General features: G+C 42.1%; 1 non-coding gene across 1 annotated transcript; it reads left to right on the plus strand.

Annotated features, from left to right (window-relative positions):
- The first annotated feature begins 20,066 nt into the window (after positions 1–20,066).
- LOC149309606 (5S ribosomal RNA) lies at positions 20,067–20,186 on the plus strand. Its single transcript, XR_016282007.1, has one exon. It is a non-coding gene; the product is annotated as a 5S ribosomal RNA (ribosomal RNA).
- Positions 20,187–23,258: the final 3,072 nt, after the last annotated feature.

Genomic DNA, 23,258 nt, shown 5'->3' on the forward strand with positions numbered 1-23,258 from the left:
CACTCTAGCCACGGAGGCCGTGTCCTCTCTGTGAAAATATTGTCCTACATTTGTCCCGGTTTGGAGGTCCTGACTTATGACAACCCTAGTCTCAACACTTATTTATGACAATCGTACACAGTTTCGTTCCACAATAAACAGCTTAAAAATTTTTCACTTTTATCCAGAGGTTGTAATGACCGGTCCTCCAGTCACCTGAGGACTTCTCCTGAACTACAAAGGGTTAATCTAGGGGGTGGTACATGCTAATGAGAGCTGACATCACATGCTAATGAGCTGTGACATCATAGCTGATGCAAGGTCTAACTGACCAATCAGAGAGTAGGACCGCGAGATTCAAAAACTTTCTATGGGAAATCTTTAAAAGGCCCTTTGCGGCCATGCGGTTCTTTGTCTCTCCCTCTCTCCTCCTGGGGGCGGGGGACCATGCTTTCTCTTGTTCTCCATCTTGGCTTTGTTTGGGGAAACCAGAGGCTTGTCTTTGTCCTCTGAGCAGCCGGAGGACCGGCTCAAGAATGCAGGTAGAGTTGGCAAGGAGCCAGCTCCCTGATTCCAAGAATTCCACAAGGACTACAAATTCCAGCACTGTGTAAGTAGCTCAGGGAAAAAATGTTAGTTAGTGCGTTTAGGGTTTTGTTATATTTTCCAAATAGCTTTGCTGAAATGAATACGTTGTAGCTATGCTTTCTGACCTGCAAGGCAAGGAGGCCCGTGCACGAATGATATCTTCCTATTCCATGCTATCTCTTTAAAATAAACTTCTTTCTTTTAAAAAGTACCTACTGGCTCTCTCTCTGCTCCCTGTACACGCGTCTTAAGCTCGGTCTAATGGGTGTTCTTTACTGATTGCTCTGGGTTAGCAGGAAAGGAAACTAGAGACCTCTCTTCCAAGCAAGTCTCAGTGTGTGCTTGGAAAAAAGAAATATAGTTTATTGAGATTCACTGAGTGGTGGCAGCGGAAGAAAAGTTCTTTTCTGTTAAGGGACTCCCTGGGAGTAAGGGCCACGCACAGGGCATTGCTCCTAGGGATCATCGCATGGTGGCAGTGGTGGGATTCGGATTTCGGATTGCTGGAAACATAGTTTGCTAGGCAAGTGTGTTTTCGCTTTGGGAGCTGTAGTTCTCAGCTTGGTACTTTGAAGAAAGGGTGGACTCTTGGACTCTTCTATCTGTTCCTCTCTCTCTGTGTCTTTCCTACCTGGCGGTGGGGAAAAGACACTCTGTGCTAAATTTTTTCTCTTTCTGTCTCTCTCTCTCTTCCTTTCAGAGGACAGTTAGCAGGCTTGGATTTCTTTTTCTTTTTCCTTTCCTCTCTCCTATCTCCTTGGGGGACGGAGGGAAAAGAGGGAGTTCTTTTTACTCCTCTGATCTACAAGTTCCTGGTGTGTGTGTGTTAGAGGGGGAAAGGAGACATCCTGTTGCCTGTGTGTGTTGAGTACAATTCTGTTGAGCGGGGAGCCAACAGGCAGAGATCAGGATGGCAAAAAAGCTGGGATCTGATCATTTTCTCCAAGAGGTGTGCTGGAGACAAAGGAAGTACAAACTCGCCAGTGAGTGACTTTGTTTTCTCTCGCTCCAAGTAAAGGGGGGGGGGGGAGGAATCAAAAAGGGGGTTGCTAGGGCAACCTGGCTGGCAAAGGGGCAATCAAAGGATCTTGTTTCTGTGTCCCTCTCTGAGGGGAGGGGGGCCTTTCAGCCTGCTCGAGGAGGGGCTGTGGCTTTTCTATAGCTGAGGGAAAGGGGGGTTTCTCCCTCTTGGCCACTGGAGCTAGTGATCAGCATCTAGTGGTGGAGTTGAAAAACTGCAGGGTGAAAAGTTAAGTTTTCTGATTTGGGTTTTCTCTTCTCTCCCTCTCCTTTCTGTCTCACAGTGTGCAGTTGGTTGAGCACACCCATTCATTTCAGCAAGCTATTGTATTTTTTGTTTTGTTTGCTTAGTGCTTTCGCGTGTCTGCATTTCAGTTAGTCTTTAGAATAGGCTTCTGCTCTGTGCAACAGCCTCTACCATGAATAAGAAAAAGAAGGCTGCCAAGCCGACCCTAGGAGGGGAAGGCAATGCTGCTTCTTCACCACTTGGCCCAGCATCCCCACCCAGCACGGATGCAGGGACCCAAGGCAATGCTGCTTCTTCACCACCTGGCCTAGCATCCCCACCCAACATGGATACGTGGGCCCAGATGCTAGCCACATTCACAGAGACGCAGCGTCAAATGGCTGAACAAAATCGACAGTTGGCTGAACGTAAAGAGACGCTGCAGCGACAGGTGGTCGAGCTCCTGAATGAGCGGCGCCACAACCAACCTACACCTGCTCTAGTGACAGTTCAACTTCAGGAGCCTCGGAAGTTTCCATTTACAAAAATGGCGATGATTTTGAATGCTTCCTGGAAAGTTTTCAGCGGGCGTGTAACCGCCACAACGTCTCAGAGGATCAGTATATGAATCAACTTCGCTCTCAGATCTCGGGAGTCCTCCGAGAGGTTAAAACCAGTATGTCACAGGAAGAGATGCATGACTTTCAGCTCTTCGTGCGGAGGGCACGCCAACGCCTTGGCATTACTCCTGAGACAGCTAGAAGGAGATACAGGGAGACATGCAAGAAATCTAACTCTTCCTGCATGGAACTGGCTTATCATGTGCGGCGCAACAGGGAGATTTGGCTCCAAGTAGCCAATGCAACTTCGATAGAAGAGATCTGCTTCCGCTTCGACTTGGAACAATTTTTAGCACATTTTCCTCCTGATCTAGTCCACTATGTGTTGGACAAGGGCCCCAAAACTTTACAAGAAGCTGCAGAACTAGCGGATGGCTACCTGGACCTCAGGAAAGATAAACCTGCCTTGCCCAGTGCAAGATACTACAAGAAATCACAGCTAGCTCATCACTTTCCACACAAGGACAGCTCTCAGTCTCAACATCCCAAGGCGGCTACGGCAAACACGCCAAACCCACCCCAGCCGCCTCGTCAGTCTCCGCCTTCTCAGCCACAAGCAGCTCAACAACCCTCATCGTCTTCACATGGTAAACCTAAGGCCAAAGAGGCACCTAAATGCTTCTCTTGTGGACAATTAGGCCATATTAGAGCTCAGTGCCCACAGAACCCAGTTGTCTGAGGGACAGCAACCCGGCCCCCAGCTCAAAAAGGTTGCCTACCCCTGCTATAATGTATACAATGTTGGATTCAAGAAACTACAATGATATGTATTACTGTTTCATTCTTCTGGAATACAATTTAGGAAGATACTGTATAAATGCTATGAATTATTAGTACTAATAGAACAATTTCATTATTTTAGGGTATTCTTGAAATACCTCCCAAATATCTGAGAACATATAGAAACATTTTTCCTCTGTGGGTAAGGGCTGAAATTTTACATTATAAATACCATTAGATATCTGTAGATGACAGAAAGAAAAATTGTGAGATATATAATAAACCTTTAAAGGAAGTACTAACATTAAACCAGTACAGTGCACCCTTGCCTTATGTGGGGAATCCGTTCTGGACCTCCCCTACGTAAGGCAAATAGCGTGTATACTTGAACTCCATTGGATAGAATGGGCTTGTGTATGACGTGTGGTGCGCCATGAGCACGCACGCCATTCATTCCCCCGTCGTGTGGCTTTCAGCATAAGCTGAAAGCTGTGTAAAAGGCGCTTGCGTATGACGCAGGCGCACTGTAACAAAGTCAGTCAAATTCAGGGGGGACGGCTGCCAGGGAATGTGGAGATGGTTTTTCCTTTTATGGCCTGTCCTGCTTGGCTGTGCCCTTGAATGTATTTAAATATATATATTTTTAAAAGACTTTAGCCCCACCTCCTGGTGGCAGAGGCATAGTTTCACCACATTTTTGCCCCCTTAGGCTATGTTAGCACTTTTTAAATTTTTCTTTTTCAGCAAAGGCCCCTTCTGAGCTTGAAGGGAAAAGGCCAGAGATGTGGAACTGCCCCCTCCCACTCCTAGAAGATGAGAGAATTGGTTACAATTTTTCACCCACCGATGATTCTGGGATGACCTGGGAGCCTCAAAATAGTTGTGGGATGTACTTTTTCCAGCGATGGAGGTGGAAACATCCTATAATGTGGGTTGATTCCATCTCTTGCTCCGAAATAGTCAGGAAAAACAGACTTGAAGGAGTCGATGCCACCAGAGGGAGCACCCCCCACCATCCCTCAGTCTTTTTCCTGCCTCGCTCCGAGTAGGCTGTGTTTTTCCTTTTCTCCTTCTTTGTCTTAAAGACTTTAATATTTCTTCTAATATTTCTTCTATTCTACTTCTATTCATAATCTGTTCTCTCCTGCCTTGACAACTACCTGCAAAAATAGCTATGTTTTCTTTAGTCTTGCTCTATCCCTTTGACTTTCTAATGGCTAAAACTCATGTCATACCATGATTAAATACATTTTCTGCAGAAAAAATGATAATCTAAACAAGATATTGTAAATACTAATGGTGGAATAAAAAAAACCTTCTTTTCTTCATTCCTGTCATTTGGTTTTCTGGCATGGAGCAATGAGGACTGTAGGTGTAAGGAGAGGGGAGGGACTGACATCACCAAATACAGACCAAACTTCTGTCTTTCCATCCTAACAATGGATAGACTCAAATGTGTAATATGACCCTGTAACACTGTGATTTCCCCCACAATGTTGGATGCCCCTTGCACTAAATGCTCAGTGTTTGCGCTCTGTTCCATCTAACCATGTCCATTTGATAGGCCATTGAAGGCTTTTCTTGCCTCTTTGGGACAATTGCCTTGAAGCCCTTGATGTGTGTAATATCACCCAGCCTGGCTTTTAAACCCAGCATTTCCACACCCATGCCTAGCAAAATAAAAAGGAGGACATCACCCAGCCTGGCTTTTAAACCCAGCCTTTCTAGACCCATGCCTAGCATAGGGATGCCACAACTACATAACTACAACAAACTACAAATGCCAGGATTCCATGGGATTGAGTGATGAGAGTGAAAGCAGTGTGGCAGCAGCCTAAGTGTGCTTAATGCAGTTCTTAACATGGTGCACCTCTTGCCTACAGAGTCTCACAAGACTTTTTTGTTTAACAACTTGTACCCATTAACTCCATTTCATGTATCCTTTATTTAGTGGGGAGGAATACAGACAAAACAAGTCAAAATGAAGAAAAACCAAAGTCCCTTGACCAAGTACACACTTCTGAGAAGTATACTTGGTGAGACACCTGAAACCGAGGGCAAATCCGCTTTTTGTTTAACCATGTTCTATATGCATAGCCATGTTAACCCATGTTCAGTGTTAAACCCAAAGGGTTTGGTTGTGGAATAAGCCTCTGAAATATGCAAGAGGCAATGTTAAAATAAAGCCATGTTCAATGCCCAAATGTGCTGTTTGGAATGGGGAGAGGGGGGTGGCCAGAAAGGGAAGTACATTTCTGCGATCTGTCTATGAATAATGTCAAAATGTCGTCCATTTTGATCATGCCTAAGAAAGATGCATTTATATGAAGATTTCTAAAAAAGCCTCAATTTTTTTGCGTGCCCTCCATTTAAAAAAATGTGTCCTACATTTGAAAATGTTGTCCTGCATTTGTCCTACATTTGTCCCGGTTTGGAGGTCCTGACTTATGGCAACCCTAGCCTAGCAAAATGAAAAAAGGAGGACATCAACCAGCTTTGATGTAATTTCTTCCTAGGCTCCTATAATCAATCTGCTAAAAGCCAAACTTACTGATTACAAAGATTTTGACACCTTGATGTACACTTGCGCCGTGGAAGTTGATTTCATGGAAAAAGAGGTAATGAACATCTATTGATAGTAATAATAAAAAACACATTCTTTCATTTTGTTTTCCAATTTCGTGGTTTTACTAGAAGTGTGGAAAATAATTTGTAGCTGCATTGCTGTTTGGTTACACAAACAAAAATACAAGATTCTTAACACTGCCCAATATCTCTGGTTGCCTGTTAGCACAGTAAAAATGCTCTCTGGCTTAAAGAGTATAACAGAATGACTAGAAAACAGCTTGGAACTGCTTTATTTAAGTTCTTATCATAGACTTTATTTTATGTTCTTAAGCAGTGACAATAAACTCTAAAATCGTGGAAAATAAAATTCGGATTAGTAATAAAATATTAAATAGTTATAGCAACATGAAGACAAATATTAATATGTTTTGTACTTTGGGTTTAAGCTTTTGAGTTTGCCTTCATCTGTCAATGAAGTCTCGTGATGATCTATGTCAGCCATGATAATAATTTAAATAATTATTTAAAAAGTACTATTTTTTGAGGTACTAAATGCTTCAGACACGGTTTTTGGGTTCAAAAAACTTTATTGTGTTGTTTCAATAAACACAGCTTATTTGAACTTAACTTTGGTGTCATGACACTCCCTCCATCACTGACCTAAGCTTGTCAGTCTAACCCATTTGTATGATTCGCAGAGACCACGTAGGACAGGTTGCATACCTGTAACGGTATTTCTTCGAGTGGTTATCTGCGACTAACATACAAATCCCGCCCGTCCTCCCCTCAATGTCCTGCTCAACATTGGCTCATTCCTATGTCATTTATGCGGCGTAAATTTTGGAACTGGAGAAAGAGCAGAAAGGCAGGGAACTTATATGGGATGGGTGGAGCTACCGCCAAAAAGTTGCAAAGTGTACAACAGTTTAAAGTTTAAAATAATAAATAGACTAAAACATGGAACTATGTAACAGAACGAGTTAAAACCGTTTATAAACCATGTGCATGTATAGCTTTGGGTGAAAACATTATGCCTGAAAAGCTTTAATAAAAAATTCCTTTGGTATGCAAGTGTCTATTTTCTCAGAAGAAAGCTGCAATTTTATTGGAAAGTTTCTATGTATAAAATTTGGCATCTTTTTAAAAATTTGCATTTCAGACTCCAGTGAGGTACATGAAGACCTTGTTGCTCCCAGTTGTTCTGGCTATTTTTATAGCAATTGTTGTAAAGGTACACCATTGTTGTTGTTGTTTAAGATAGTTTATATTTAGTAAGAATTTTATGTTTTAAAAAATAAGTTATAGCATATTGAATACGGTTCTAGTTGAAGTGACACCTAAAAATGAAAATTTTCCATGTTCAGAGCTGGACTACACATTCCTTAAAAATAAGCTTCTGTGTTACCAGTGGACCATCAGACCAGTGGACCATCAGCCCTGGTGGCGCAGTGGTTAAATGCCTGTACTGCAGCCATTCACTCAAAACCACAAGGTTGCGAGTTCAAGACCAGCAAAAGGGCCCAAGCTCGACTCAGGCTTGCATCCTTCCGAGGTCGCTAAAATGAGTACCCAGACTGTTGGGGGCAAATTAGCTTACTTGCTAATTAGCTTACTTGCTGTCCACCGCTATCTTTGGAATAGCGGTATATAAATAAAACAAATTACTGTATTATTATTATTATTCTTGCAGCAAATGATAGTGCGTGTAGTAAAAAACCCTGCTTCACTAGCCAGTTGAGGCTGTAGCCACAACCAGACCATTCTAATTAAAAAAAAATTAAACGCCACCATTAAGGATATTGGGACTCGAGCATCTGCTGATTTTGTTATCTGCCAGTGTGTGTGTGTGCAAAACAGATCCCCTGCAGAGACCAAGCCCCCACTGTAGTTTACAGTAAATAGGGTATGTGTTATGGTTATAATTCTGACTGGCTGAAGTAGTGTTCTTTTAACAGCATACACTGGGGGACACTGACCCACCTGTGCTTACATTGCTGCACTATCTCCAGTTCAAAAATGGAAGAGCAGCTCTCGTGGGTGGGTGGGTCAAGGCATCTTGCTCAGGGGCTTATCAAACCTAACAGTCCATCTGTTCATGAAAAGTTAAATACCGCTTTCATTTTTGCCGTTCGTGTACATATGTCTGAAGGAGAGACCTCCATGTGGGTTTGGGGGTGCGGTGGGGGTACAAACATGCCAAAATGTGAAATAGAAGACATGTTAGTAATTTCATTTGTATGTTTGCCTTTATACCAGTAATACTTTGGCATATAACACAGGAGATTATCAAATGGGAGACAGGAGCGAAGCCCATCCTTATGCTGTCCATGATAGCGATTGCACAAAAGACATTCTCACATGTCGTGCGGATCCTGTCATAAGCTTGTCAGTAAAGTGGAATTACACTAACTTCTGTTAATGCAAAATTAAGGGCAAGGACAGGACAATTCCCTTTCACTAATGGAACAATGACAGGCTCAGCATGAAGTCATTTGAAAGTCTTTTGCGAGATTGTGGTCATTTGTGCTTTCTGGATGGGATAATGACAGCATCATTACGACGTCATCTGAAAGTCCTTCCTGCAATTGCGCAGGAAGGATGAGACAAAGACAGGGAAAAAATAGGAGAAGGACGTCCTGTCTGATAATCTCCACAGACACACACTTAACAGGTATAGAATTTGGTTCTGTGCATATCTAAGCATTATTAAAAATGAAGTGCACAAGCTAGAAAAAACCTGGGTGAAATGTAACATTGCATGAACAGATGGCAGCTTACACAACGGTTCTTTTTTTACTTCCACATGCAGTCTGTTTAGACTGTCAGGGACAGCAGAGAGGAATGTACTAGATTGTGAGAGGTCTTTTACTGGATTGTAATGTGAGAGTTGAATTGCTGAAACCAGTAAGAGAAGCACCACAGCTTGCTTCTGCCTGAGTGCAGGTGAATTCCTCTCAGCCAAACAACAGTGTCCTGTAGTTTGCTTCTAAATTCTTATTTTAGACGTTTTGCTGGGCAGACATTACAAGAGGTTGCAGACTGGAGGAAGAGAAAGAACAGTTCTGTTGAATGAGATTTTTCCCCTCATGCAATGATGGATTTCACCCATTGGGCTCAAATAGCTATTGACAAAACAGAATTTTGTCTATTCCAGTAAGAAAATCTAATTTAAGGGCCACAGTGATTGATAGTGCATTTCTGTACATGCCTACTACAAAATAAATCCCACTGAATTCAGTGGAGCTTGCTTCAAGCTATGTTGGTTTATGATGGCAGCCTGAATATGCATTAAAAGGTGAAAAAGTTTACTTTCTACTCTTCTGTTCACAGTAGGGTTGCCATAACCCGGCTGCACCCGTGTATTTCCCAATTTTGGGGGCCCCGGGCCCCTCCCGGCACGGGTGCAGCCCAAAAACCGGGACCTCCCCGGTTACAGCCATGTTGCTGCGGCCTGCAGGTGATGATGATGATGAAGATGATATGAGTGGGTCATCTTGAGGGGCATGCACGCACTGTTTCAGAAGCCAAGAGAGTGTGACTTTCCAAAGTGCCTTTTCTGTGTGGTTTTGGTTCTGAGGCAAGGCCAATGTAAATTGCTGTGATTTTTACATACTCATGCACAGTGAAGAAAAAACCAAAGTCCCTTGACACACACTTCTGAGAAGTACACTTGGTGCAAGAACGGTGAAACCACCTTGACATGTTCAATATGCATAGCCATGTTAAACCATGCTAAGTGTTAAACCCAAGGGGTTTGGTTATGGAATAAGCCTCTGATGCAAGAGGCCATGTTCAGTAAAGCCATGTGAAATGCCCAAATGTGCTGTCGTGTGTGTTTTGGAATGCAGGTTGGGGGTGTTTTGCCAGAAAGGGAAGTCCATTTCTGCCATCTGTCTAGAAATAATGCCCAAATGCCCTCCATTTTGATCATGCCTAAGAAACAGGCATTTAAATTAACATTTTTAAAAAAAAATATATCAATTTTTTGCGTGTCCTCCATTTTAAAAAAATGTGTCCTCCATTTGAAAAAAAAAAAAAGGTCCTACATTTGTCCTACATTTGTCCGGTTTGGAGGTCCTGACTTATGGCAACCCTAGTTCACAGGTATTTCAGCATATTTTACATCACAATAATGTCGCTGAAAGGTAAATATATGTTGAATGCAGTGGACTGCAGCCAGTGTTGGACTATCGATATGCTATGTACAATAGCTATTGTCCTATTGTATTGCCATATTGTTGATGTTACAGTCAGAAGGTGAATTAGCTGCATGGCTCTAGGTTTTACAACAGAGAGTGTCATGTAGGCCCAAGGTGTTATGTCCCTTCTGAAAATGATCTTTGATGATCTTACGTTGCAGAATGGCTTACAAGTTTAGAGCTCCTTGGGGCTAATGAGAATTCTTTTGGCTTGCAACCAACTTTAGCCAAATTGAACAAGTACTGTGATTTTGTTTGAGACTTTCGGATTAACTGAACAGAAAATGATGCAGCTATCCATCAGTTCATGCTGTTCATGTGTACTCACAATCAACTTTTAAAATATTTTAGAGGTTTAAAGCAATGGTTATATAATGTGGAACTGTACAGCATAATTTTGCTAGTTTTTTTAACTGCACATACTGTCAAAAAGGTAAGGAAAAAACATATTTATGGAAAGATTTATTGACATTTAGATAAAAATATATCCAGTGAGTGGAAGGAGAAAGTTTAACTTCTTATGAAGTTTGTCTTCTCAGAAGCACAAAGTTTTTTTTTAAAAAAGAAGGGTTTTCTGTTCCCATATTCTTTAGACTGACTTATCAAAATTACCAAAATTAAGAATACAGAAAAAGTAATCCAGAAAGTTAAGAAGTGACATGATAGCCATGTTTAAATATGTGAAAGTTCAGTTTGCATGTAAATAGATAGTGTATTTGTTAAATAACTGTAAATATTGATCAATATAGTACTTAATTTCCATGCTTTGTTTCCCCCTCTCAGACAGAGAGATCTTAACCACGGAGAGGTAAGAATATCATCCTGCATAATTTCTGTCACTATTTATTCCAGTTTTCACCAAATAAATGAGAAAAAGTGTTTTGAGATCTCTGTTGGGAAATAGAATAAGAGTTGTTTTAAAATAAATAATAAAAAGTATAAGAAGGATGGGGTTGTAAAAGCTGAAAACAATTTTCTTAGCTTTCTTTTTAAAAAAATGATAGTTGAAGACTCCTTGCCTAGTTGCTTTACACGGCTGAAGATTGCTTAATTAGATATTTGCTACGTGCGTGGTACTGTGCCCTTAAGATGTTTTGCATTGCTCATGAAAAGTTTGTACTTTCACAAAATATGTTACAGTCAGACCTTGGTATCCACAGGGATCTTTTTTGGGGACACACACACACACACACACACACATCCGTTGCATATGGAAAGATGCAGGACCTTAGAGTCCAGTTGTCCCTAATGGCAGCGCGACATCATTGGAGACAACGGGGCTTGCGGCCTGCAGATGCTTAAATCCGTGGATGGCAAGCCTACAGATAGCAAGGCCCCACTGTATTGAGATAGATGTTGTTTCAATTCATAGTTTTACATATAAAGACAGAGTTCAGGCTTCAAATTATTATTTCTGCCTGCCAAAAAATGTAAGTTTTTAAATTTAAAATCAGGTTTAAGATTCTCTTGAATAGTGCTCAGGTGCATGTTTAAAGCATAGGTTGTCTTATCACCACCCAGAGCAGATAGGTCTATGGGTGATTGTGAAAGTAAAAGAGACCATTCTGCAGCTGTACTCCAAGTTTATTCCTTAAATCACCCACAACTTACATTTTTTCATCAAATTCCAGCTCTTTCAGATTTCTTCAACCCTTTCATTCTTTCTTTTCTGCTTTCTTTACTGGTTTCTTTCTTCAAAGGTTTGGCTATATTCTGTCTTTGATTTCTTTTAGAAAGAAAAATGTCTTCTGTGTTTCCTCTAAGCTTTTGTCTTTTTGTTTTGTATCCATGGATCACTTTCAAAAAAGAGGAAAAATGAGACCTTTTCATTTAGAGTTCCCCAGCCAAAAATAAGGATTGGTGCTTGCATCCTGCTGTCTCCTGGACTTTCAAGAAGTTGTGGCACATGATAGACATGCACAAAGCAATCAAAGTCTATGCTAATCAAAGCATTTAGACATCCTAATTCACTTCCATTTCCTTTCACTCTACTTCATTAAGTAAAATATACCGTCTGTGTCAGCATTGTCTAGTCTTACATACCTGCATATGATTCAGCCTGCCTGCCTTAGCAAAAGAACATTACTACATACTCCATGAGGGTAGTCAGCACTTCTGAAGACTTTACTACTAATGTACTAACATTTATAGACATTTCTCTTGCTGCAGGCTTACCTAGTCAATTTTAAATCATAATTTTTAAATTGTAGGTGTACTCTTATGAGTGTATTTTAATGGTTTTATAGTGTTGCATGAGACCCAGGCCCCATGATGGGGTGAGCTCCTGTCACTAGTCCCAGCTTTTGATTCAAGGCAACCTTATGACCTATCTTATCCATTTATACAGCAAATCAAAATGTTCTACCTAACACTGAACATGGTAACTAAGTCTGTCAAAGGTCTTAGATACTTGACCACTTTGTTTTTGTTTATAGTTCTTACGGTGGCTGTCTCTGAAAGTTGCAAAATGGATGCCTCTCGATCTAGGCTCTATAGGAACATATTGTCTGGGCACAGTAAGGTGTTCAATGTCTTTGATCTGAGACGCCCAGGCCTTCCATGCTAAGTCCAGGGCTGGGGGCAGATTTTCATTCTCACAGATGGCTGGGAAGGAAAGGCCAAAGAGCTTCCCTGATACAAGAGATGCTGAAGATGGTGGTGCATTGTCCACTGGAGCATCTACTCCCTGCCAGAAGGCCCAGTTTATCATGGATCTTTTCCTCTTAAATGGCTTTTGGCTCAACTCATTCAGCTCATGGCCAGTGGCCAGGTGATTTGGCTTGAGAATAAACTGGCACTGAAACTCACGGGGCAGCTGTTCCATCAGGAATGACCCCTGAAGGTCCAGAGGGCAGACACAGTCCTTTGATCTCTGCATCTGAGGAAAAGTGTCACGGATGTGGCTCATTTTGATTAGAAACGGATATTCGTGTCCAATAAGGGGATATGGAACATCTTTCCCAGAGTTCACCCACAGCTGATAGTCTTTTTCACAGCCATTAATTCCAAGCTGCTGCAGGGTCATGAGGATCACATCATTTGCTGTGTCCATGTTGGTTACGGTTAAAGTTTTTGAATATGCACAGTTTCCAACATCCTTTTCAAGGGAATGCTCTTGGGGTAGTCTTTTGCTTTCTCTTCTTTTATTCGACTTTGAAGGGAAGTCAGCCACTTCTCTTTCTGTTGTGGTGGGCCATCCTAAAACGAAAGACTTTTCCAGGCTAGTACTGCCCTCGCAGACCTCTTCCATGCAAGATGCTGTCCACATTTTGGAAAGGCCTGGCTCTTCAGTCTGAAATGCAACTGTGATTTGGGTTTGGCAACCACGATGATATCAGTGAAGAGGAATAGGTGACATTCCTGGGTCTGTATGCCTGTCTTTAGCGGTACATGTCCATCCAGAAGGAATGTTTTGGTGGGACAGAGGAAGGACTGTACAAGTGGACACGTCTCTGGACTGATGGGGGAGAAGCAAACTTCCCTGGCACTTGAGTCGAAAACTATTCTCAACTTTTCTGGCTTTTGTGGGTGAGTTACCTTATGGTATGACAGGAACCATTGCTCTTGGGGTTCACTGCACAAAGGAACTCTTTCAGCATAGTAGCTTATAAACAGATCTTCAATGAACTGTACAATTTGTTCCTTCAAAGGGGGGTCTTTGAGCATTCTATTTCTCAAAGCAAAAAGCCTTTTTTCAGCAAGTTGACAGTTGTTAGGCAAAATTGGTCGGTCTTCTATAAGGGAAGAGGTGCCATCCAGCTCCCTTCACTATTTTGGACTGTTTCTAGATTCATTATGTCTAGGAACTTTCTTTCCTCATGGGAAAAGGCTATGTCCTCGTCTCTTGTTGAAGTTTCAAAAATGGCACCGTAGTCTGGGCTAATACCAAGGCAACACTCCTTAATGTGGCTTAAGCAACTTTGTAGTTGTGTGGGTCGTGAATTTGGAAATTGGCTATTGCCTGTAAGATTGAACGCTCCTGGCGGACTCTTGCTATGGACGCACACAGATCCAATAACTATCTATCCAAGTGGCAGTTTTTGTGCTATTGGTGCACCTGGAGGTCCACTTACTTGCTTCAGGACCTGGAACAACTCTGGGCAATCTGAGCCTATCAGGAGGGAAATTTTGGCATCTTTCTCTAATGTAGGAATTTCTTTTGCTATACCTTTTAGGTGTGCATGGCTTTCAGCTACAGCCTTGGTTGCTATTCAGTTCTTGTTTCTTGGGATAGAAGTACACTCTGTTAATGGAGGCAGTTTAATGTACCTTTTGCCATCACACGGCGAAATCATGAACTCAGTTGCCATCCTACCCTTCATTTGTTGCTGTCCAGTGCAGGTAGATATGGTATATTCAAGCATCTTGGTTTTGACTGCAAAGGTACTGTAGAACTCTGGTGTGGCCAAGGATGCATCACTCTGTGAGTCTAGGGCAATATAAAGTCTTTTTCTAAAGTGAGGTTTGTTTTCTGGGAAAACTTCAGCTAGACAAATCGGATGGCATATCCTAGTCTGCGTTGAGTCCTGGCATAGCTTTGCACATGCCACAACTAATTCTGCTTCTGAAGTAGGTTTAGCTGCCTTTTCTGCAGCCTCACTTTTAGGACTTTCTGTTTTCTTCTTGAGTTTAGGTGATACTGAAGGTGATTTGAAATGGTGCATTGCTGAACAATGTTGCGGGCTACAGCATTCGGCACATTTTACCTTTATTTTGCAGTTACTAGCAAAGTGACCTTTAGAACCGCAGCATCGGAAGCAAACCTTTGCTTTAGCTGCTATCTCCAGCCTTTCGTCATAAGGCCTTTTTGAGAACTCTTTACAATCTGAAAGGCTATGTGGTTTATTGTGAATGGGACATGGGATTTCTTTAGTCTCTTGTTTCTTATCCAACTTAAACTGAGTGACCTCAGTAGATTTAACTACAACTGAGGCCTTCCCCATCTCTTTGATAGGATTTTTGTCTTCTTTTACAGTCTTTTCTGAGCGCATGTTTTGGTAAAGGGTTGGGGGGTCATTCCTTTCTTTTGCAGCTCTTGTCACAAAGTTCACAAGGTAACTGAAGGATGGGTAGCGTTGCATGTTGAGTTCCTTATAAGAAAACACCTCTCTTCCCCATCTCTCCTGGAGCTGAAAAGGTAGTTTTTGGAGCACCTGCCTCTGTGTGATGTATTGATCTAAACAGGCTAGACCAGGTAACTCTGGATTGCATTTTGCAGACTGAAGTTCAACTAAAAGAGCACTTAAGTCCCAAAGTTGACAGTAGTCCTTTGACTTGAGGATTGGGAACTTATAAAGCCGGTTCAGTAGAGATGCTTCTATTTCTGTTGATGCACCATATTGCTCCTCTAATCTGTTCCACGCTGTCTGCAACGTCTTTACTGGGTCTGACACGTAGGTCACGTAGATTCTCTGGACCTGAAGGGATGAGTTGGGGCCCATCCATGCCATGAGTAAGGTGAGCTCCTCATCTGCTTGCAGTTTCAGATCTCTAATGGCTCTCTGAAAAGTTGCCTTTCATAAGATAAAGTCTTCAGGAAGGTCTGAGAATTTCTGGACTCCCTTGTCTGTAAGGTCCTTCCTGAGAATTTTAAACATGAGTGGTGAACAAGACTCCATGAAGGTGGGAATTGTCTCTGCAGGCTGGAAGAAGCGTGGACTCTTTTTAGTCGGCAAATCAGCTTGACTGGCAGGCAAGTCCATAGATTCTCTAGGCCTGTAAGTCTTGGGAGCTTCAGCAGCTGGGGCTTGCTGAATGGCCATGCTAGCATGGCTGGGAATTTGGCTCCCCGCCATGGGCGTCTGGTCTCCAAAGGGTTCATTGACTGCCATATTGATAGGTTGACAGTCACGATGGATGATCTTTTCTTTGCAGACTGATTTTTCTGTAGGCTCAAGCCATGGAACAGCAAGCAATTGTGTCTTGCTAGCATCTAAGTTAGGAGGTGACTTGACCACAGGGTCTTGTGGGGAGCCCTCATCCACAAAGAACAAGGTAGACATCCTGTCTCTAGGCTCTTGTGTAGGAAGCAACCACACATTTTCTTCACTCAGATTATCCTGAAAGGTCTTGACTAAAACCCTGGCCTTTATGGACAGTTTTGAAGCCTCCTTAGTCTTGAGAAGAAGTTTCTTTTCATTCTGAATAGCAAGTTTTTGCCTTTCTTGTTCTGCTTTAAGGGCAGCTTCTTGCCTTTCTTGCTCTGCTTTGAGAACAGCTTCTTGCTTTTCTAAATCAACCTCTTGATGAGAAAAGGTTAGTTCTTTACTGGCCATTGCTGCCTCTGCTTCAGCGTGCAATATTTCAGACTTTAATTTCATCCTTTCTACTTCTTTAAACTGCTGGGCTACCATAGATGAACTCCAGCTAGCATGGGAAGAAGAACTGCCACTACCACCTTTACTGGAACGGGAGCCATGCCTGTGGGAAGAAGACCTGCTGGTGTGACAGGTTTTTGGGCTCTTTGTACTTTGAGGCTTCCCTGGATATATTCCTCTGCTGGACTTGGCACTGCCGGCAGGGGACTTTTCACTCTCTTTATTAGGTTCTAAGCTCTGCAGCCGGAACTTGACTGTGTCTAAAACTGCGCTATATTCCTTTTCTTTATCCGCGACTTCTTCCAGGAACTGTTTTAGTCTGGATTCCGCATCGGGATTGTTAATGGTCTGAAGTGTTTGGATCCTTTTATTCACCACTTCTTTCACTGTAGAAAACTGGATTGTTGGGCAAGCTCTCTTTTTTGCATGTCTTCCGAATCAGAGACTGCTGACAGCAAGGACATGGCATGATGCAAACTCTTCCAAGCTTCCAGTTCTTTCGCACTTAAGTGCCTTTCCTCTTTTAAAAGCCATTCTAGGGCCTTTTCAGTCGGGTGTCTGTCCCTAAGGAAGCGAGTGTCATGTGTGTGTCCATGTGCTGGTTCTTCAGAAAGCCTATGGCTGGTCCTAGTTGCCAAAGCAACAACTCAGCAAGGATGAAGAGGACTAAACGGTGTAGTGCCGATTTTACTTACAGCTAGCTACTGTTCTGCTTTCCTACTATCACCACTCTAATGCTACTTCAGCACAGCAAGACCTGGAGTCGGTTGAAGAGTCTCCTAGCTCCTTTCTTCAGGCTTGCAACGTGAACAAACATAAAACACACATTAATCTCTTCATAAAACTCTGTCCATATACTTGAATGGAAAAGGTTCTCCCTAAAATGGCCACCGATAATGTGCTCAGAACTCTGCAGGAAGAAATGGCTCCAAAATGGCCGCCAACCATGTGCTCAGGACTATGCAAGAAGAAATAGCTCCAAAATGGCCACCAACCATGTGCTCAGGACTCAAAAACATAGGGGCTTTTGTAAATGCAGCATATCCTTTTCTCAAGCCATATAAGTCAGCATTCACTTTTTGCCATGAACCATTAAATGCAATATGTACTGATAGTTTTCTTGTGGATTTTTAAAGTCCTATTAACATATACCTAATGCTTTGATGCATTTTTTTATTGTTTTTCACATTTCACAACGTTTTGTAAAAAAATGTTTGTGTAAATATATCCCATAACCACTGAATTTTACTCAAAATACACCATGTTGTCCCAATAATATGTTGTATTTTTTCAAAATAAAATGGAGATTTGCAGTGATTTGATCCAACCTTTTGTCTATCCAAAAGTCCTCTGTCTAGATCCAAGGTTTTGCCTTTAAATTTTTAGAATGGAATGACCTGGTGTAAGAAATTCGCCAACTATCCTCACTGGAGGCTTTTAAAAAGGCGACTAAAACCCATCTCTTCCGGTAGGCCTTCCCAGACTGAAAATTGCCCAGAACCAATTGAACTTTTTCCACACTTCTTTCATCACGGATTGTGTAATAATTGTGATGTGCTGTTATATATTTTAACATTCCTGGAATGTGAGGGGAATGAATTCCCCCCAGAAACATAAAAAAGTTTTCCATGTTTTGATCAAGCAAAAACCGGATGTGGTCAGCCTCCAAGAAACTCATATTAATGAGAAAGATATTCGTTTTCTGAAAAATAACAGACTTGGTCATGAGTTTATATCGGCTAGTCCCCAAAGGAAAAGAGGGGTGGTCATATATGTAAATAAGAGATTTAAAGCTAAAACTATCTTCTCTGACAGAGATGGTAGATATATAGGTATCGAAGTTGATGTTTTGGAAGGAAGACAGTTAATAGTAGGAATATATGCACCATTGGACAGGAAAGATGTGTTCTATACAAAATTGAATTCAGAACTGAGAAATTATAATTATGATAAAATCTTGATAATGGGGGACTGGAATGGAGTGATCAATCCGGAAATAGACAGGAAATCTGAGAGTAAAATAAAAAGAACGCAAGGGAAACTTCCTCAAGCTTTTGAGAAACTAGTAGATGAGCATGCACTGTTAGATGTCTGGAGATTTAAATATAAAGGGGCTAAGGAATATACCTATTTCTCTGAAAGACATAAAAGCCTATCGAGGATTGATTGATTTATGGCATCTAAGTCCCTGTGTAAAGACATTATATCCATAGATTGTAAACTAAGGATCATCCCAGACCATAACCCCATTGAAATATTAATAAAACAGAAGCAAGCTGAATTTATTTGGAGATTGAACACCTCTTTACTATGGAAAGAAGAAATACTCTATCCATATACTTAAATGGAAAAAGTTCTCCCTAAAATGACCGCCGATAATGTGCTCAGAACTCTGCAAGGAGAAATAGACCCAAAATGGCTGCCAACCATGTGCTCTGGACTCTGCAAGAAGAAATAGCTCCAAAATGGCTGCTGAAGCAAGGACGAGCTATCCTAATACAGCAACTGTGATTGTTTCCCCCCTTCACAGTCACACAGAGGCCTCTTCTTCCTCTGTGCGAGTTTTGTGAACTTGCTTCAATGCAGGGCTGTGCACTTGGACTCTCTTTTGATAGGCAGAAGCGGCAACGGCCGCCAGGTATTCTTACACTGTGAAGACACACCCAACTAAAGGTGTGCAGATCTTGTTCTTGGTAACTAAATGGCTAACTAAATGGCTAAGAAATGCCCTTCCCAGCTGTCTGGGCCTGTTTGCCACCAAAAGACAGCTCTCTGCCTGCTCACAGCAAAGACTGCTCCAAACTAAAAGCCTCTGGCTAAAACTGAGCTTGCTGGGAAGGGGCAAACCAAACCTGGAAAAAAAATGCAGGGGATCCTACAGCTCCTCCCACAACTAACACAATGAACATTTCCTACACTGAAATATACTATGGCCTGAACCAATATGAAAGGAAATGTAGGGGGAGATTCAAATAGTCCTGGCTGGACATCACACTCAGCTTCACACTATTTGTTTTGCAAGTCAATGATCTCAAACGTGGTGCTTGGCCCTGTAACAGGATCATCTGCATTCTAATGATATGTCCTCTGCTCCATAGATGGCCCCATGGAGGGAAAAACACAGAATTCCTATGTTTTGCACAACTGAAATAACCCTATATTTAAAATGTACATTGTCCTTGCTGTCTGGATTATGGTTTTCCTTTGGACTGCAGGTCCATAAAGAGCAACGGTTCAAGGCTATTTTAACACCTCTACAAGGTTTTATATCAGTTTGGCAGGACAAAGTAATCCTTATTTACAGATTCAGCTTTATTCTCCTAGCTCAGTATAATGTGTACCTAGAAACTGCTAGGGATTGAACCTCTACACAAAGCTTGCATTATCTCTGAGCTATAGCCCTTCTCCTTGGAACAGCTTTCACAAATGTTTAGATTATATTCGAAACCTGTATTTTCTTTCCCTTTCCACAGAACGCCTCCCAAACAGCTATTGTTTGAGAAGCTAGTGGGAAGTGGTGACTCTCATCTTCTCTCTAGTAATAATAATAGGATTTATTTATATGCCGCCCAGTCAAAGACACGACACAAAAGGAGAAGGGAATGGTGGTGGTGATCAAGTGCAGCATTCTTCTCTCCCTCTGAGGCCTGGACCAAGCAAGGCAGATGGACTGGAGGGAGGGCTCTTCTTATTCAGGCTAGCCCTGGTGGAGTTGGGCCTGCCTGGTCAACTCCCTCATAGGCTGGAATATGGCAGTTATGGAGGGAGGAGTCTCTTCTTCCAGGTTAGCCCTGATGGAGCTGGGCCTGCCTGGTCAACTCCCTCATGTGCCTACGGCCATACCACCCTGAACATGCCCGATCTCATCTGATCTCGGAAGCTAAGCAGGGTCGGGCCTGGTTAGTACTTGGATGGGAGACCGCCCGGTTAATACCAGGTGCTGTAGGCTTTTGGTGCCTTTCTTTGCCTCTCTTTTCTCCATTGGTCCTTCCAGCAAAAGGGAAAAGAAATCCAACTAGTTGTCATTCCCCTTGTCACCTGGCAGGGCCCTGAAACCAAGTGGGCATCTCCACTGCAGAAATGAGGCTGTTTCCTACCACTTTGTTTATTTATTTATTTATTTATTTTGAGTATTTCTGCACCACTCTTCAGCCAAAAGGCTCTCAGAGGACTTGCAAATTGTTTATTAGACATTTCCCTCATTCACGCTTACAATCTAAACAGACAAGACACAAAAGGATAAAAGGTTGGGATGTAGCTTTGTGAGGTTTGTGTGTTGGACTAGGACTCTAGAGACCAGGGTTCGATTTCCTGCCTATTGAGTGACCTGAAGCAAGTCACACTCTCTCAGCCTCCTCAGCAGAAAGCCATGGGCAAACCTCTCAACAAATCTTGCCAGGCAAACCCCAGGATAGGTTTGCTTTAAGGTCTCCATAAGGTGGAAAACAACTTGAAGGTACACATCAACAAATAACTAAGTATTGTACCTTTAAGTGCAGTGGAGGGTCCATCATGGTGTAGTGGCCTGAGTATTGGACTAGGACAATGGGAGACCAGAGTTCAAAATCCCAGCTCGGCCGTGCAAATCCACAAAAAGGAACTGATAAGGCCTGAGCTGATTGATTCCAGAAGAACTGTTCAATACATGTTTACAGCTAAAATGCACTGTAATGCACTCCTTGACTACTTGGGCAGAGAATTCACTAAATGAATTGCAGTGACAGCTTACCTCTTTCCTTCCTTTCATATAGTTATCTGCATTAGATGAGTATAGTACACTGCAGTTGAATGTTCTCTCCCCCCCCCCCAGCGCCCCCACAAAAGCAGCACTCGGATAGGGGGGCATTGGCCATGAGTTCAGCATAAACCATACCCCATCACAGTGCAGTGATATGTGGATCATGCTTCCAGGCATATTTCCAGTGCTTTGCAATGATAAGACACGTAGCATGCCCAGTCACAGTGCATCCTCATCACTCCTAATCCTGGATTATGACCCCCCAAAATGAACAAATGTACCTCAAAACTGCTTCAAATGCATTGCTGTTGAAAGGGTTGACGGATGAAAAGAAATGTGAAAAGCACTGATCTACACCAATAACATCCAATAGATAGCATGGAGGGAGCAATTTCACCTGGTAGGTACCAAGAGAAAGATCAGCATCACTTGACATTTTACAGAATCATACCCAAGGAAGGATTTTACAGGTTTCTCTCTCATTGTGAAGAAAATCTGTCTTTTTATATCCTGTGTGGGATTTTCAAACTACTGGGTTGCAAAAGCCTATAACGGTGTTCAACTGGAAATTGCAAGGCCTTCAGCTGATATTGATTTCAAGGAAAATGCTGCACTAGTGGATAATTGCCATTCCATTCCTTTTTATAAGAATTTCACCACTTATCCTGGAAAATTGTCACCTTGTTTAGCCTTTTCTTGTCCACATGACCTTAAGACCCTTTTAAGTATGTGCAGATTAAATACTTTGCACCTAAGTGAAGTTAAAGGATGGCATACCGAAGTCGAATAGACAGTGCCCATATGGCTGTAGAAAGACAGAGGACTTGTATCCATTTTTTCCCCTGGAATGATCTTCGTATTTGGACTTGAGAGCCCAGTACTTTGACTTGATTGGTCAGTTGCCATCCGCTTCTAAGCAAGTGTGTATTGCACCCCTAATACTGGAAATCTAATGCGACTGAGAGGTTTATTTCACCAACATTTCAATCCAGAATGGAAAACTAAAATGAACTGATTTATCTCAGGTAACTCATGATGTTGACCTCTTCTCATACCACACCATACAGGATCCTTAGGAATGTTTTTTGTACAAATGTTACTCATAAATCATGGTGTTTGGAAGAAGGAGGGAGGCGGCAGAAAGCCCTGGTGATGCAGTGATTATATGCCGGAACTGCAGCCACAACGTTGTGAATTCGATCCCAGGGCTCCAAGGTTGACTCAGCCTTCCATCCTTTCTTAGGTCAGTAAAATGAATACTCAGCTTATTAGGGGCAATTGGCTTACAGATTGTAAACTGCTTAGAGAGTGCTGAGTTCACTATGAAATGGAATAGAAATGTAAATGCTACAAATCATAATTCCCATACATCACTGGAATGTCAATTGTTGTGGCATAAACAATTAACAAAATTAAAATGATATCTTAAAATGACAAGATCATACATGTAGCCTAAACAAATTTACTTGTAAATAGTTCCATGTGGTTAAAGTGAAAATTTGGTGAGATGTTTTTAAAGAAACATCTAAAAGAATACATTTTTAAAGGGACACAGGCAATGGTCACAGACCATTGCTGCCCAAAACCAGAGGAGCAGTGGTGTCAGCTCTACTTAAGGTGTCCCCTGCTGCAGTCCAGATCCCTTACACTCCCCTAGTGATGATATTGCATAAGCTACAAGGCAGACACAATCAAAATGTCTAAAACATAAGCCCATATCCCTAGCTGTTGTCATAGAATCCATGCAACAGCAGGTAATAGAAGTGTACTTAATAGATTAATGAAAAAAAAAGGCAAAGGAAACAAGAACTAGTTTTTTATCAATTAATTTATTTTTCTTTTATTATCTCTTATTTGTATTTATGCTGGTTTATCTTTATTATTATTTCATTATTTTAAAGATGATTTTTGGAAAATTGATCTGAATGTGCCAATTACCCTAGCAAGTGACTCCTGCTCAGTGCCCAGGGGAAGGCGAAAAACCTCCAGGATCTCAGGCTAATGCGCCCTGGAGGAAAATTCCTTCCCAACCCCATAAGTGGCAGTCAGCACTAGCCTGGGCATGCTATGAGCAAGAGCCATGCGCAAGCGTACCACCCATGCTCCCTCCTGCCTCACCAGTTCTTGTGTCGTACTCCTTGCTGGCTCCTCCAGAGAAAAACATGATGAACAGACAACTGCAAGTGGGGATGTAATTCCTTCTTTGTGCAGCTCTGGACTTGAACTGATGCTTTGGTGAACAGCTCTGAACATTGACTCCGGAGAGTTCACTTGATTTCATTT

The sequence above is a fragment of the Sceloporus occidentalis genome, unplaced genomic scaffold (assembly GCF_023333645.1).
Source record: "Sceloporus occidentalis isolate IW3139 unplaced genomic scaffold, rSceOcc1.0.p SCAF_7, whole genome shotgun sequence".
Lineage (NCBI taxonomy): Eukaryota > Metazoa > Chordata > Lepidosauria > Squamata > Phrynosomatidae > Sceloporus > Sceloporus occidentalis.